General features: G+C 36.9%; 1 protein-coding gene across 5 annotated transcripts in view; it reads left to right on the forward strand.

The window, feature by feature from the left end:
* The first annotated feature begins 8,796 nt into the window (after positions 1-8,796).
* Positions 8,797-16,742, forward strand: part of LOC149156835 (ras-related protein RABC1-like) — a 385,206-nt gene continuing 377,260 nt past the window's right edge. For 2 of the 5 annotated variants that reach the window (XM_089445296.1, XM_089445297.1), the window contains exon 1: positions 8,799-9,060. The gene's annotated coding sequence lies outside the window, so the exon portion shown is untranslated. Of the gene's footprint in view, positions 9,061-16,742 lie in introns of all 5 variants that reach the window. The other 3 variants (XM_089445298.1, XM_089445300.1, XM_089445299.1) reach the window with 3 other exon arrangements.

Consider the following 16,742-nt stretch of genomic DNA (forward strand, 5'->3'; position numbering starts at 1 on the left):
GCATTCCAAAAAATCAACATCAAGTTCCTCATGACAACCTTACTACAACCATGATTAACATTATGCAATGCAACAAGCATATGAAATGCAAGTGTAAGAGACACACATGCAACTAACATGCATGCATGACCAACGCACACTGCCAATCCAGTCCGAGCGGTGAGCCATGCTCTAACACCACTCTGTAACACACTCCTCACAGATGTAACCAACCAACCGAGGTAGACATGCGACAAGAGGATACTATGATTGGATTCGACCTCCTATGTTACCGTAAGGAAGTGGAAACGACAAAACACATCCACCAACCTATCCACATTAGCAACAAAGCCCTCAAGAGACATGTTAACCACTCAGACATCCTGTCCCTGGGTCCCACTAATGTTATGAACATCTTAAGCCTTAGTCACTCTCATGCTATAGGCATGACAACGTCCAAAAACCCAAAGTCTCTCTCATAGGCTTGCCTGCCAGCATCCAGAGACCCAATTTACCAGTGTTATGCCAGCGTCCCCAAGATTTGAGCCACTTTTTCAGGCCCAGAGCCCAGGTCACTGCCCATAATGGAATGATAACTTAGGATCAGTAAAATAACAAGGAAACAATGATGCAAGAGAAATAAGTTAAACAAGACCTTAATCAGACCCCTACTAGCCATGACAGGCATTTCATCAAACATGTCGCAAGCATGTAATCTATAGGTGTAACCAACAAAATTAAACATAGGGATCTTGTACTTATCTGAGGATCACTAAGAACCATTGTTCCCTCATGCCATTTGTTGCATTACCATCTATTAGGCCATAGATACATTATCCATTCATTTACAAGCAAAAACATGCTGAGAGCCATACATAGTTGTTGTCATAAAACACACATATAACCAGCATAATAACAACATAAATACTCATGAAAGTACAACCATATAGACCACATATAATTCATCCGAATACTCATAGAAATACAAGGAGAAATCACCTTTCATTAATGATGCAAAAACCAAATCCAGGATGGGACTTCCACGTTCCACCCGACCATATAATGGCTGAGCCAAATCTCTCTTTAGCCATTCACCCCTATGCCACATGCCAACCATGAATGTGGGACTCAAACTGATCTGAATTTATACAGGAATGCAACAAAGTACAGATATAACAATAAATACAAAGATGTAGCAGAAATAACATTTCATTTCATTAATATCAAATACGAAAATATGCTTACAAACATAACAGAAATAAGACTAGCTCGGGCGATGGTAGCTTATCTCTCAGAAGAGATGTGGCAGATACATGCCTATGAACGGTGTTACAATGAGGATCAAGGGCCTATTTATCATTAAAAAACATGAGAAAACCCTAAACAACCAAAACCCTAACCCGAGGAGATGTAATGCCAAGAGTTTGTGGGCCCCGTTGGGGTTAGTTGGGCACCCAATTTCTCGAGGTCATAACTTGGTCATATTATCTCCATTTGGCACGTATGATACCTTGTTGGAAAAGCATCTCCGAGTATTACAAGATTTGTCACAGAACCTTGCCTTTAGATAAGGGCTTGCAACGGACCTCAAAAGACGTTGTTTAGGGGGTCAAAATTGCTCCAGAAGTTCAAGACATGAAAAACTGCTAAAAATAGTAAATTCTGAAATAAACAAGGAAACAAATGAAACTGAATGGAGGTCTAGGTGGGATAGGTGGGTGGCCACCAATATCCACCTGGATCATTCCTCCTCCCTTAGGAAGCAATGGTTCCCATTGTGTGCAGAGCCTCCATGAGGTGATGAAATTTCTGTTGAACCTAGTCCCTGGTGAGCCACTTGCCTTGGTGCAAGAGTTGGCCAACTTTGACAACCGATGTAGTTGGATCTTTTCCTGGCGAGTGTTCTTGACCTGTGTGTCCATAATTCGATCAGTTGTGGCATGTTCCATGCCATCTGGGTTTAACTCTGTTGGTGTGAGTTGTTCTGCAATGTCTGATGTGTCCAACAATGGTGGGAAGTATGGTCAAAGGTGGTCCACATTGAACATTGGGTGTAGGCCAAGGAATGGGGGAATACTGAGCTCAAAATAATTGTCTCCCACAACCTTGGTAATGGTGTAAGGACCATATCAGAGTGGTTTGGGCTTCAGTAAAGCGTTCTTTCTGCAAATGCAACCAGACTTTGTCGCCCACATGAAACTTGTGTGGCACTCAATGTTGATCATGTTGTTGCTTGTACTTGGCATTTGACTTCTTTAGGATGTCATGAACCTATTGGAAGATGTGTTGGATGCGTTCAATAAATCTGGTCACTTTATCAGCCTCAAACAATACATGTGTGGATTGTGTCTACATAGTTGCATGAGGCATGGAAACATCAATCAGACACAATGGTTGAAATCCTAGATCCATTTTAAAGGAAATACGACCAACCGAGCTATGGAGAGTTCTATTATAACTGTGTTGCACATATGGAAGACTCTAATCCCAGGTTCGAGGATGCTTGGAGTTGTACATGCAAAGTATGTGCACTATCATCCTATTGACAACCTCCGTTTGACCATCAGCATGGGGATGGAAGGCAGTCGATTTGGTGAGCTTGGTGTCCAATAGTTTCAAGAGGCTTGACCAAAATGTGTTCATGAACCTGCTATCCTGATATGATATTAAGGTCTGCAGGATCCCAAAATGTACCCATACTCATTCAAACAAGAGTTTTGCAATGTCCTCTATTGTGATACTCTTCTTGTAGGCCGCCAATATAGCCATCTTAGAAAATTTGTCCACGACCACAAATACACAGTCATTACCATGCTTGGTAGAAGGGAGGCTAGACATATAGTCCATGGAGATGGATTCCCATGGTTATTGACCCAAACTCCGATTAGATGTTGGGAAATATATCAAATCCTACACTGCCTGCGCCATCGCCAAGACAACCATCAAGAAGCAAGGCCTGTACACTCCTCTCCGTGCATCAATCCATCAAGATGTAGTAGAAATAACACTTCATTTCATTAATATCAAATACCGAAATATGCTTACAAACAAAATGGAAATAAGACTAGCTCAGGTGATGGTAGCTTATCTCTAAAAAGAGATGTGGCGGCTACATGCCTCTGAACGGTGTTATAATGAGGCTCAAGGGTCTATTTATTATTGAAAAACATGAGAAAACCCTAAACAACCAAAACCCTAACCCCAAGAGATGTAACACCGAGAGTTTGTCGGCCCCGTTGGGGTTAATTGGGCACCCAACTTCTCGGGATCATAACTTGGTCATATTATCTTCGTTTGGCATGTACGATACCTTGTTGGAAAGGTCTCTCCGAATACTAAAATATTTGTCGCAAGGCCTTACTTTAGGCTTCATGCTTGCAACAAACCTAAAAAAACGTCGTTTAGGGGGTCAAAACTGCTCCAGAAGTTCACGCCTCGAAAAACTGCTAAAAGTAGTAAATGCTGAAATAAACAACAAAACAAATGAAATTGATTGGAGGTCTAGGTGGGATAGGTGGGTGGCCACCAATATCCACGTAGATCACAAACCAAAATAACCCACCAGGGCATACCGAGGCTAAACCACCTCACCCTCATCAATAGAAACCAAACTTTCTGTAGTCCATCTCGGATCACTAGGCCAACACAATGAACACATCATAACAGGCTTTACCATGATCTCTGCTCGATCATTAGGCCAAACAACCATGGATGCCATCGGATTTCTCCACCTACACCATGAGGGATTTTCCTGTCTCCTAGTCTCTCAAGCTTTACCGCAATCCAAACTCGTATCACTAAGCTCTAAACCGAGACCCCAGTCTCTCATGCTTTACCGCAATCCACATCGAATCACTAGGCAGTAAACCGAGACCCAATCTCCAGGCTTTACTGCATATCCCAACCCGGGATTACTAAGCCTAATGGAGAGAAAACCACCTCTAGGCTTTACCATATATCCTAGCATTCACTGACAATGATTCCTAGGCCATCTGAGGCAACACAAAATCCAGCTTTACCGCAACCCATAGTTCGGTTCAGGGGTTACTATGCCATGTGTTCTATCATTTCAGAGATCCACCTCACTCAGCTTTGAATCCATTTGACAATCCAACTCAACTAAAACCTGAGAACCCCATCACACCATGGCTATCCGAAAATGGCAAGGCTAGGCTAAAAACACTGTTACACCTGGAAAAACCCATGTCATAACAACAAAAGAACCACATGCAATACCATGCATGCCAATATAGCAAGGAGAGTACACATGCAAATTGATACCTGCAATGAATACTGTTGTAGCTGCTTTATCCTTCCTTTCCCTGCTTGATCTTTGCTTCCTCTTGCCTTCTTTGCCTTTATTGATCCCATGCATAACCAAAGAAAAATCTTGAGCCAAGAGATTACACTGACTAAGAGCTTAACACTGACTAAGAAACTTGCCAACTGATCCTCATAAGCCTTTTTATGAATGAGGCCTCTATTTTCTTCATTTTCCATTATTTTCCTTCAATTTCCTCCTCACATGCAACCTGTGACCTTTCACCTTGATTTTCTCCTAATTTCCATTATTTTCATAAATAAATGTGCAAAAAATGCCATTTTACCTTTCCAAAGCCTTAGCCATTGCCTTTGCCAATTTCCTTAGCCATAAACAACCAAATGAACACCCACTAGGATGTCTTGCCCAACATTAAGCTTGGAAAAAGTGTCCCATCAACCGTGGTCTTATTATTTTTACGTGAGTTTTTTAACCAACGCTGTTACTATATCACTCCACACAATGTATATGGAATAGACAAAGGTATGCAAATAATGAAGTCTTTTATTATAATGGCACAAATCTAAAAATGACAACAACAACATTACAAATGAGGGGAGGTTAGCGTTTATAGAAAAAAATTATAATAACTAGTTTTGACTCTCTCTGAAGAAGACTTAGTAAATAATTCATGACATATTACAAATTAATTAGTTCACCCACTAGGGAGTCGACTTGGACAAATTTCCATAAATTAGCTCAATATTCCCTTTGCTCATGGTCCATGATAGTCAATAGCCAAAATAGTAGGCCTATTAGTCTCAATGTTCCACTTGTTTGATCCATGATGGATTCGACTTGGTCCTTGGAAGAGTACAACTTGATGAAGGAACATGACTTGGTCATTTAGTGATAACTTGCATCGACTAATTTATTGGTCCAATGCTCGAATTCCTAGTCCATCTTACTTCTAACGATTAGTTGACTCGTCCCAATGGCTAATTTAACCTCCAATGGCTAGTTTGACTTGACTTTTTCCTTTGAGTAATTTGAATTAGCCACCCTTCTGTTGGAGCTTCAATGCCTTTTCCCTTCTAGCAATTCTCGAACCTGGGTATTGCTTTGCTGGTTCATATTTGTACTAGGTATCTCTCATATTTTCCATGTCTTGTAGGGTATTTCCACATCATTGCCTTGTATGCCACATCATCATCTCCTTGAGATGGCTCTCTAATGCCATAGATGGCCTCTAAATTCTAATAATGTGTATTGTTCGTCTCTTCAAGTTGATCACTTTTGACATAATGCATATATAATTCTACCTAATGCTTTTCCTGTTCTGCCTCCTAAAAACTGACTATGATATTTTGACCAAGTTTGGCCAATCTTGACCAAGTTGTAACTAGCCACTAGATGTTATAATCGAAAAAATTCCACATGGCATGGAACCTTCTTATCAAACTACATAATTTGAGACCAAGTTAACTACACAACCCCTAGGACCACTTTGCATTGGAAAGCATGAACTACCTTAGGAAACATGAAATGTTGTTAAATGAAACTACCATGCTCTGAGAGATGTAATGAGGAATACTGCACAAAATCCAACGCCACCTATAGACTCAATAGACCCTGATCACGTGGAATGACATAGGTACACTAATGATCACCTCTACAAATGCAGGCTTTCCATAAAACCATGAATCCACAAGAGAGTTCATCCAAGGTCCTCCAATCTTGATCAGGATGAGAGTAAACCTAAGTGGAACATCAAGGGACCTACCATGGTTTGACCAAGACAACAAAATAATGACTCAATGACAAAGATACAGGTGTAAGATACATGTGTAACCTTGGGTGATTATATCTTCCCCCTCTGTTCTTCTAAGCCAAGATTAGACCCTATAATTCCTTAGCAAATCAGGGACAAGGCCGAGGGCTTTAACACACTTAACATTTTAGAAGTTGATTAGGCTTCGATCTCCAAATCAATGTCATAGAAAACTCCCCCCTTTGTGATATTTTTCTTTGCATGAGCTAGAGATTGATAATTGGGGGAACCCTCGATAAATGAAGTATTATTTGGCACTAACTGACCAAACGTGTTATCAAATTTATTAGGGATGTCAGTCTCAAAAGTCCTAGCATAGGTATAGATAAATGAGTTGTGTGGGAGAAGGCTGAATCCCATGTTAATAACCTCTGGAACCATTGGAAAGAGAGACCACACATCCTTTACTAGCGACTAGGAAAAGATCTATTCCGACAACATATCTTTCGACTAATCCACTAGCTAGATCTCCTTGTCGACGATGATATGGCCCAATTGTGATGTTTGCTACAGAAACCTAATTGATGAGGATTTGATCCTCATCTAAAAGTATATAGTTATATAAAAAAAGTATCTCTCTCTCTTTCTCTCTCTCTATATGTATAATGGTATGCATGGTAAACCCTAGATTCTTGAATGTACAAAGCCCATCAATAAACTCATCATATTACTTATAATAATTGACCCTAAGTAAGAAAGACCAGAATTATTCCTATTAACCATTCAAAATAAAACCTAATTGACTTATTTTTTTTAGATATATATTTAAAATTAAAAAATAATTTGATATAATATTATTTATTTCTAATGTAATTCAAACTTATTTAATACTAAACAATACTTTAATATGCGATTCTAACACAAGGAAGCTTTCAATTTATTATATAATAAACCTCATCATATTACTTTTAATAATTGACCCTAAGAAAAACCAGAAATATTCCTATTAACCATTCAAAATAAAACCTAATTGACTTATTTTTTTAGATATATATTTAAAATTAAAAAAATAATTTGATATAATATTATTTATTTCTAATGTAATTCAAACGTATTTAATACCAAACAATACTTTAAAATGCGATTCTAACACAAGGAAGCTTTCAATTTATTATATAATAAACCTATGATTAATCTATAAAAAGGAATATGAGTAAATGCAAATGGAAGGAGATATATAAAGAGGAACAGTTATATGAAAACGAAATAAACGAATATTAATATAAAACAATATAAAAATATGTTTTTATAATATTTTATAATAAAATATTAATATAGGTGGAAAAATGACTTTACAATATTATTTATTTTTAATAATGTAAGTAGAAAGACGATGTATAAAGAATAATTATTTTTTTTAAACTTTTTCTAAATCATTATAATATAGAGTTGGCTTTACTGTGATTTTTTAGATTTTCTGGTGACTTAATACCGCGGAAAAATTTGGGGTGAAATCTTGATTTGTGTTATTTAAGCTATTTTTTTGATCGTATATATTGATTCAACCCTTGAAAAACCCGCTCACTTGGATTGTGCAGGGATTACCCATCAAGCTTGTGATTTCAATAAATTCCTGCAAAATTTTAGAGATTAGACGAGAAAATCCCACGAAAAAACTTCCAAAAAATCTCACTAAAAACAACTCCTTATAATATTAGTTTATCTAATGTGAACAAAATCACAACTGTCATTTTAAACTTAACTCAAATTATTATTATTATTATTATTTTTTCTATTAAATTAAATCTAAATTTATATTTTAAAAAATGTTATATAAAATGTCCATTGGTCTTAGATAGATGGTGATCCAAGACATTCCATGATGTGAAGTCACTGGTTCTAATTGGGATGATATATTGGACATGATGAAGATGTAGTCTTGCCAAACTTTTTTTATTTTTTATTTTAAATAAAAAATGTTCTAATCAAAATTAAATGATTTTGTTAATGAAATAGTTCTTTTCATACAATTTCAATCGAAAATGCAATTTTTGTTTGTTTAAAATACAATTTTAAATGCATAAGTAGATTTAACACTCAAATCTCAAGAATTTTGATTAAAATTATAAAAAAAAACATAGTGAAAAAACATTTCCCTTATAAATTAGTTATGGTTAAAATTAACTAAAAAATTAAAAAAAAAGGTTACTTAGCTTCTAAATTATACTACGCTTTTATTAATAGTTAGAATGAAATGAAAAGATATTTTAATGTCGACCAAACTAAAATAGTCTACGGACAATCCCTTGCTTTTTGCCTTTTGCAATTCAATCATTTTATTATTCAAATTGATGAAACTCTAACACAAACCCATAGGCTATCTTTACCCTACAATCCCTTATTAATAATTAGAATAAAATGAAATGATATTTTAATGTCACCTAAACTAAAATACTCTATGGACAATCATGTGCTTTTTGCCTTTTGCAATCCAATCATTTTACGATTTCAAGAAACTAACACTAATATATTTCCATAATTTTTTGTAATATTTTTGAATACATCACATTCTAAAATAAATAAAATGTTTTTCAAATTCCACTACTCAAAAATACAAAATGTGCAAAATATACACACCCATTATTTAATTAATTCACAGAAACAAAAGTAAAAAATTTAATTACAATTCCAATCCAATGTGTTAAAAAATGTGGACGAGTTTACCATCACTCCGGAATCAACCGCGAGATTGGCAATCAAGTTTCAGAGGAATCTTTCAATTTCATGAAACTAACTTTCGACACACTAAAAAGCAAAAATTGTCCGACCGGAACAAGTTTCAACGTAAACATGGAATATGTCTGACAGCTAAACATATTCCAAGTGTAAAGTAAAAGCAGAAATAGGGCAGCATTTCCATCTTTTCAGTTTGGAAAATTCATCTGCCACACACCCCGTGAAGTCTGAGTTCTACGCATAATGGCGACGGAAAAACCTGTAATGTAATGCAGCGGAACTTCAATTGCTACACGGTAAATTTCCCATCCAGGTATGTCTGCCAATACTTTTGTCACCTTAACAGATATATGATCTGCCACTGAAAATTTAGAATGTAATTAAGCTCAACTGGTTACATTCGGAGAAAATCGTTTCATACCGATAAACATTTCAAGTTTCCAGAATTACCAAGCATCAAACTAAATTTTCACAGACATAACGCCATGTTTTGGTGGGATTTTGGTTTCAGCTACATTAGAACAAGCTCATACCCATCTAAACCCGGGGGTTTGATGTGTCTGAATCTCGGGACTAACCCCTTCCCGTCCAAACTCAGGTCTTATATGCGCCTTGAGTTTGTGAATCTCGAGACTGGCGCATACCCATCCAAACACAGGCCTGACATCATGATATAATTCTTTTGGTCGAACTTGATATATGAATCCTCAGGCTATGCAACCTCAAGATGCACATGGAACTCGACGCCAGTGTCCATATCAACACACCCAAGGCAGCCTATATATTGGGTACCCCACCTCAATTAAGCTGTTTGATGATGATCACGCTCTTACAACCTACCTTTTTGGAACTCGACGCCAGTGTCCATATCAACACACCCAAGGCTGCCTATATATTCGGTGCCCCACCTCAATGATGATGATCACACTCTTACAGTCTATCTTTTTGAAGTTTCTTGTAGGTATGTGTAAACTTCCAAAGCTTTATCATTATTTTTATTGGGCGGTTAGTCCCATGTTCTCAGGTGACCGTTAATTTATGTAATTAATTTTCAATGAGGTGAGTGTGAAAATTACTCAAACAGCCCTCCTCAAATTTAACTTCCAATGAGGTGAGTGTGAAAATTACTCAAACAGCCCTCCTCAAATGCAACTCAGGGAATCGAATCTAGGCCAAGGCTCTGATACCATGTTGAGGTTTCCTGTTACACCAAAACCTGCAGGTATTAGTAAACTTCCAAACCCTTACCGATACCTTGAGTGGACAGTTAGTCCCATGTTCCAGGTAGCGGTTAGTCTATGTAATTGATTCCCAATAAAGTGAGTGTGACAATTACTCCAACACATCTAACTTCTACTAATGTAAATGTAAAGGTGTACAAAACAAATTTTACAGAGCCAACAATTGCAACAATTAGGGGCTGATAGAAGCTCCTTGACCTGCATGTGCTTGGTTTTTATGTAGTCAATCTGCTCTACTGAGAGGTCGACTCTGTTAGGATGTGAATATCCGTTCGGTGTCTTGATAATTATTCCAAGCTGTATTATTCATATCCTATTTCTCTATAATGAGGAGAGAAACTGCAGCTTTATCCTACTTCTCTATAATGAGGAGAGAACTCCAGCTTTGTTGGTGTCTTTCGTCCTTCCAGATTCCACCACCACATTACTTATTTCTCTGCCTCATATTTATAATTCCTATATAAACTTGTTTGAAAGAAGTTGTAGAGTATAGAGGAATTTGTATATTTCCTACAAGAGAGCTTATGTTGCTATGACTTTCATCAGGGAAATAAATAAAAGATGCAATTTCCTCGATAATTTTTAATTTGAATTGCAAATTTTTGTACATGACAGCGGTATGTTGCTATGACTTTCAACAGGGAAATTTAAAAATATAAATGCAAATTCCTCCATACTTTACAAATTCTTTCAAATTAGATTAATATATAGGCTTTTATTTGGAAACCAGGTTCTCACCATAGCTTGGGAGGTCTGCACTAGTCCCTTATGAATTTTGATTTTCACAGTTTATCTGCTTATGAGTGAAAAGCTATGGAAGCAATGCGGTATCACAAACTAGCGTGAGATACATTGGTCACTCAAAACAGAATAGCCTGTGAAAGGAGTATTGATCCGACTCCCACGTAATAACACCATATTAATGTTGTATAGCTCGAATTCAATTATTGAATGCATGCATAATAATCTACAACCAGAAAGTCACGCACAGCTTGTCAAAAGTTACCCGATGAAATGACTGAGGTAGGTGTTCCTTAGCATGATACTCTTTGGCTGCCTAACACATATTGTCAAGTGATGCCTTTCCTATAATTTGAGGTTGGACCTTCCTCTTTAACTGTGATAAAATCCGTAATATGACCTTGCTTGAGTTTCTGTTTCTTGCAATGTTCATATTGGTGGGCCTTTGAGGGGGCTAACAAAGGAGGGAAAAGTGATCGGAGAAAGTACCTTTTTTTTCACTTTTTTTTTTTTTTAAGAAAAACACTGACATACTCCTAGTTGGTGCTCTTGAAATGATGCTGCGTCGATTTGAATTGCGGCATCCATTCCTATTGTCTTATTTCATTTACATATATTACGGTCAAAATATTCTAAAAAAAGAAAGCTTGTTCTAATTTCTGACTTGTATTTATTTTTTCATTGTACTTGTAGATGAAAGCAAGATCCTTCTCTCATTGGGATTGTGATTGCTCGGCCATCTATTCATTGGGTAGAAGTTAGTTATTGTAGAATTAATTTTTAGATGTCTCCCACCAAGGGAATATTGAAAATTAAAAAAAAAATAGACCCTTGGACCTTGGTGGTTAAGTCAAAGTCAATTTTTTTTGAGGAAATTAGCCAAAAATAATTAATTTTGAGTTAATAAAAAGAGATTTAATGAGAAATTTGAAAAATCCTCATAATAAATATTTTCAATGGTAAGATTAAAATATATTCAAGGATTTATCAACGACCAAGATTATTTTGACAAGGATCAATAGCCGTTATTTTTCCACTTTGAGGATTTATTTATAAATTAGAGAATCATTTGAGTCTCAAGCCATCTGATTTTTGGCTAGGAAATTGCTGCAGAAAAATTGATGTAACACCAAAGTCCCGCTAGGAACATTTATTTGAATCATAATACAGACTTTGGGGTGTAGTTCACGGTGTTCAGTGTTCATTGATTTGTGGTATGTGCTGGGTACGAGTTTTTCTATATTGTGCTTATTAATTTTAAAATTTGTTTTTCATTAGATGTGGATAAAGTCATTCTATTGATAGATTCTGGGTTTATCTTAGATGATTTGATTCACCATATGTCTAACAAATTTTCTTGAGAAAAATATATAGTGTTTGCAGGTTCCCAAGTGCTTGGTCCCCAAGTTCACAAACTGAACTAACCTTGTTTGGAATCCAAATATTTATATGGTTGATCTAACTTCGCTAACGCTATAGTGTGCATTAATTTTCAAAAGTATTTTTAGCCATTTATCAAAGAAAATTTTATAAAAAAATTATTTCTCAAAATTTATTTCAAAACTCTTGTATATTGTAAATTTTGTAAATAAATTTGTAAAATTAATTTTGTAAATTATTTTGCAAATTAGGGTTTTGTGGTTTTGAGATTTTGTAAATATTTGGGGTTTTGGGTATTTGTAAATCTATTTGTGCAGGTGAGATCAAGTGGAGAAAGCTGGAATAGAGCTAGATCTAGGCCCTTGAGGGTAAGATCTAGTCTCTAAAACTTTTTGCAGGGCCAACCATTGAAGAAATTGAGCAAAATTGCAGATCTAAAGGAAATTAATTTTTCTGAAGTTGGGGTTTCATGTTTCACCCGTCTCAGGCCTAGATCTAGCCTCTCCAAGGCCAGTGTTAGCCTCAAATCCCCCTGCATCAGCCATTTAGCCTCCTGCATCATCGTTTTAGGCCTCTAAGAGGCCAACATCAGCCTTTTGAGGCCTCAACCTCCTCTTCTTGGCCTTGCGCTAAGGGTTTTAGGCCTTTACATGCCTAACCGTGGGCTCTAGGCCACTTGACTCTCCTCCTAAACCTTAGACAACTGCCCTTAGGGCTAGCCATGGGATTTTCAACCATTAAAACCCTAGCCGCAACCCTTTTAGGGCTTTTCTTCCTCCTCCGCCCTTCGCTCTCCTTTTGTGGCCTCTTCTCTGCCCCTTTTCAGCCCTTCCTTAGCCTCTAACCCTAGCCACTGTCCTTCTTGTGCCTTTTCCCTTGCCTCTTGCCCTCATCTAGCCCAAGTTTAACCCTTCTCCATTTCTGAAATTTTTAGGACAGAATACTTAGTTGGTTTTGTAGGAAAAAGTTGCTCAAAGTTAGTGTTTTCAGCTGCAAAATCATTGGAGAATTTTTTGCCAACTTGGGCAAGTTCATCTTCAAGGCCTTGGGCCTAGGGTTTGCTCTCTAAACCCTAAATTTATCTCTATTTTATTACAGCTGTAAATTCATCTTCATAACAGTGATATAAGTGCCCTAATAACATATCTAATTGGTCAAAATATTCTAAAATTGCATAATAAATTTTTCCTAAATTTTTGGCCACTTGGGTATTGCATATCTAGCCTAGATCTAATTTTTAGCTTGCTGAAATTTCTCTACATAATTGAATAATCAGATCTGATATTTTTTGAATAACACACCTAAAAGGGCTCAAAAATTGATTTTTTCAATTTGGCAATTTTCTTCCAAGTTTTGGGCTTAATTTGGCACTTGTTGTAGCATCAATAGTTCACTCATTTTCTGTTTTACTTACTTTTGTAACAAGTTAGATCAGATCTTATATAATTATGAATATTGCATCTTAAAGTGTTGCGCATCTCATTGAGCATCTCTGGTTATCATAGGCTTGTTGTTTCTTGGGTCTACATTGGTTTACTCACCGCTGTCATAAATTATTTACTGCTGTCATATTAGTCACTTATTACTCATTAAAGGGTCATTGGAACATAAATTGCATAAGTGCTTTCATGGTTTTACATTCTTGTTGCTAGTATTGATATTGTGGAAGTAGCTAACATTGTGTTTTCCTTGTGAGTTTATATGCTATAAAGTTCATACTTCACATCTAATAAGCTCACTCACTAAAGCATTCTAATCATATCTTTCCTTGGTATCTTTGGGCATATTGACATCTTGTGAATTTAATAAGCATCTCCGGATAAGTGGCATTGAAGTAACTTGTTTTAATTGGTGATGATCTAAATTGCATCTAAGTGTTCTTAACTTGAAGATTGGTAAATCTAATTGCACATCTCCTATTGAAGAATATTGGCTAAGAACACTTGCTATCTTATTGTCTTTTCTGGATAATGGTCATTGGTTTATCATACTGAATCACTGGTTAATTGTTGCTCTATTGTTTATCTATTGTGGATCTATATTTTTTGAGCAATTGTATCTAGAGGATCTCTTGTTTATTATTGGCACTTGTATCATTGAGCAATTGTTCTTGTTTAAGATTGTCTTTCAATACATTGTTAAGTACTCTTGTCATAAATTAATCAAACATTAAGTACTTAAATAACATAAACAATCTTAAATTAAGACTCACCCATAATTTTGCATTTCATTTTAAGTGTAGTTGCATTAATAACTTACTTCAAGCCTAAGCTTGGTTGATAGACTCCTAGGACAACCCTTTCTCATTTAGCTTGAGGGATTCAACCCTTCTTAGTGGTTAACACAGTGATCTTGCAGTCATCAGAGCCACAGTCTCTGTAGCGCTGGAGGCACTGGGTGGTTGGAACACAAGGGTAGGTATCGTTAATCAAGCCTTTGTTGCTTCTCATTGTCTTCCATCACACAACCTACTCTGAAGATTGTTTCTCAAAACAGTTAAGCGAAAGGTTCCATCTAGATTAGGCATATAATCTAAAATTAACCAAGATCCTTGCATCACACTTAGGTCTTAGGAGTTGCATCTCATATAGGTTAGTCAATCATATAAGCAACGATTGTCCATCCGGTTACTTGGTCATAATTTATAATAAGCAAGAGCTTTTGACTCCATAAGGCACTAGTCTCAATTCTAAATCTAATCGAATCCTTAATCTTGCTAAATTTTCACCAAGTAGCTAGGCCACTTAGTTGTGTCTTCTAGGCAAGTTGGTTCCCAACTTGCTTTCCATCATTTCATTTCCATAGGGACTACCCTCCATAGCTTGCTGTTGGAAGACAACTAGAACAGAGTGGGCGGGGATCAAAGTGACAACCCCCACCTTGAGCCGTTGTTGCAGTGCCTGTGCAATCCAAGCGACAACACGACCATCTCTGCAAAGTTGCAAAATCTCTGAAACTTAAGCATTGGGAAAAATATAAACAAGAATCTCCTCTCTCTTGCTCGACTACCTATTCTGCTACTCACACTCCCTCTTGGAATGCGCAGAACTGCTGTTGCTGCCTTGCTCTACCTTCATTTGCACTCATAAATTACTCGCTCAACCTTTCCGGAAGTCCTTCTCCAGTGACTAGAACTTGAACTATAATCTTGACAACACGATTTGGCTAGTCTAGCAAATTTGCATGGCCTTATACAATTGGATAATATGGATTTCCTCTTGAAGCTAGTACTGGAAACCCTCTTAGAGAAATTCCTTTTGTGTGTGCACTTTCTCTTCCACCCAGTGCTTATTCTGCTCTAGCAACCTGTTGCAAAACCCTTCTACACCCAGACAAGAAATCTACTCAACGAAAATATTGAGTTGCTGCTCCCTCTCCGTGCTGGAATTACTCAATCTAGTAAGTCGAATTTTTTTGCAACCCTACATTGAAAAATCGAATTGCCCAACAATTCGCACTGCCTGGGTAGGCACTGCGAAACCCTCAAAAAATTCGTCCCACTGCTCCCTTTGAACAACAAATTTTCTTCCTCCGCTTTTGAGCTTCCCTGTTTGATCACAATCGCTCTAATACCATGTGAAAATTTCACTATTGAAATTCTATTACAGCAACTGGAATTAATTCTTTTATCTGTAAATTAATTTAGCAGTTTATTGCTATGACAACAACGAATTAATCACACAACAATCTTCACAAATAAAAATTCTGTGGAAGATAAACTGGAAATTGAGAAAATACTGACACACACACAAAAATATAACACCGTTGTTTTTGGACAAAAGTCCCTGGAAAAACCTAACATGGGAAAACGGGTGTAGTAGCTGAGGGTTTTTATAATTAAGCAGCAGTGAGAAAATTTTGAGTACAATAATTATCAGCAAATTGGCAAATCTATCGAAGAGAAATACAGGGAAAAATTAACTGAGGGATTTTACCCTCTCTTTGAGCAATCTTGGCACTGTCTAACCTCTGAAAAAGCTAGCCGTCTAAGTGGTCTGTGTAGGCTTTGCGTCACCTTAACGCTCCCTGCCACACACACTGCCTGAATCGACTACCAATCTAGCTGTCCTGCTTGCTGTTGACTAGGAAAATGATTCTCCGGCCCTCTGGAATATCTTCTCATCCTCTGGAACTGAAAACGTCTTCCTCTTCAGCTGGATTGAATTGCTCTTCTGAAGCATCTGTGCAACCCTTGCTACTTCCTGGAGAAAATCTCGGCCTCCTCTTTTTGACTCTTTGGAATTGGAAAAATTCCTCTAGATTAACTGTCTCTGCCCCTCTCTGTCTCTGCGCACTGTCTCTGGCTCGAACTCTTCCGCTAGAATGGAACTGCTCTTTGGAAAGTCAAAATGCCCAAGGAAATCAATCTCAAGTGTGTTCCTCCATCTACCCATCGACTTCTTTTTATAATCTCATTGTGGGACTCCAACGACCAAGATTAAAACTTAATCAATGGATGATATTATTTCCTAGTCAATTCGTGCGAGTTTCTAGAGAAATCTCACCTTCCTCAATTAATTATTGTTAATAAATCATTTACGTTAAGTTAGACTTAGGAAAACTTTAATTACTGCTTAATTAACTTAATTAAGGCATCTCTAGGTAGATTTTCCTAAAAAAAATTCTGGGTTCT

This window comes from Pinus tabuliformis, chromosome 9, assembly GCF_031772625.1.
Source record: "Pinus tabuliformis cultivar Carrire ecotype Pingquan chromosome 9, CPIR1, whole genome shotgun sequence".
Lineage (NCBI taxonomy): Eukaryota > Viridiplantae > Streptophyta > Pinopsida > Pinales > Pinaceae > Pinus > Pinus tabuliformis.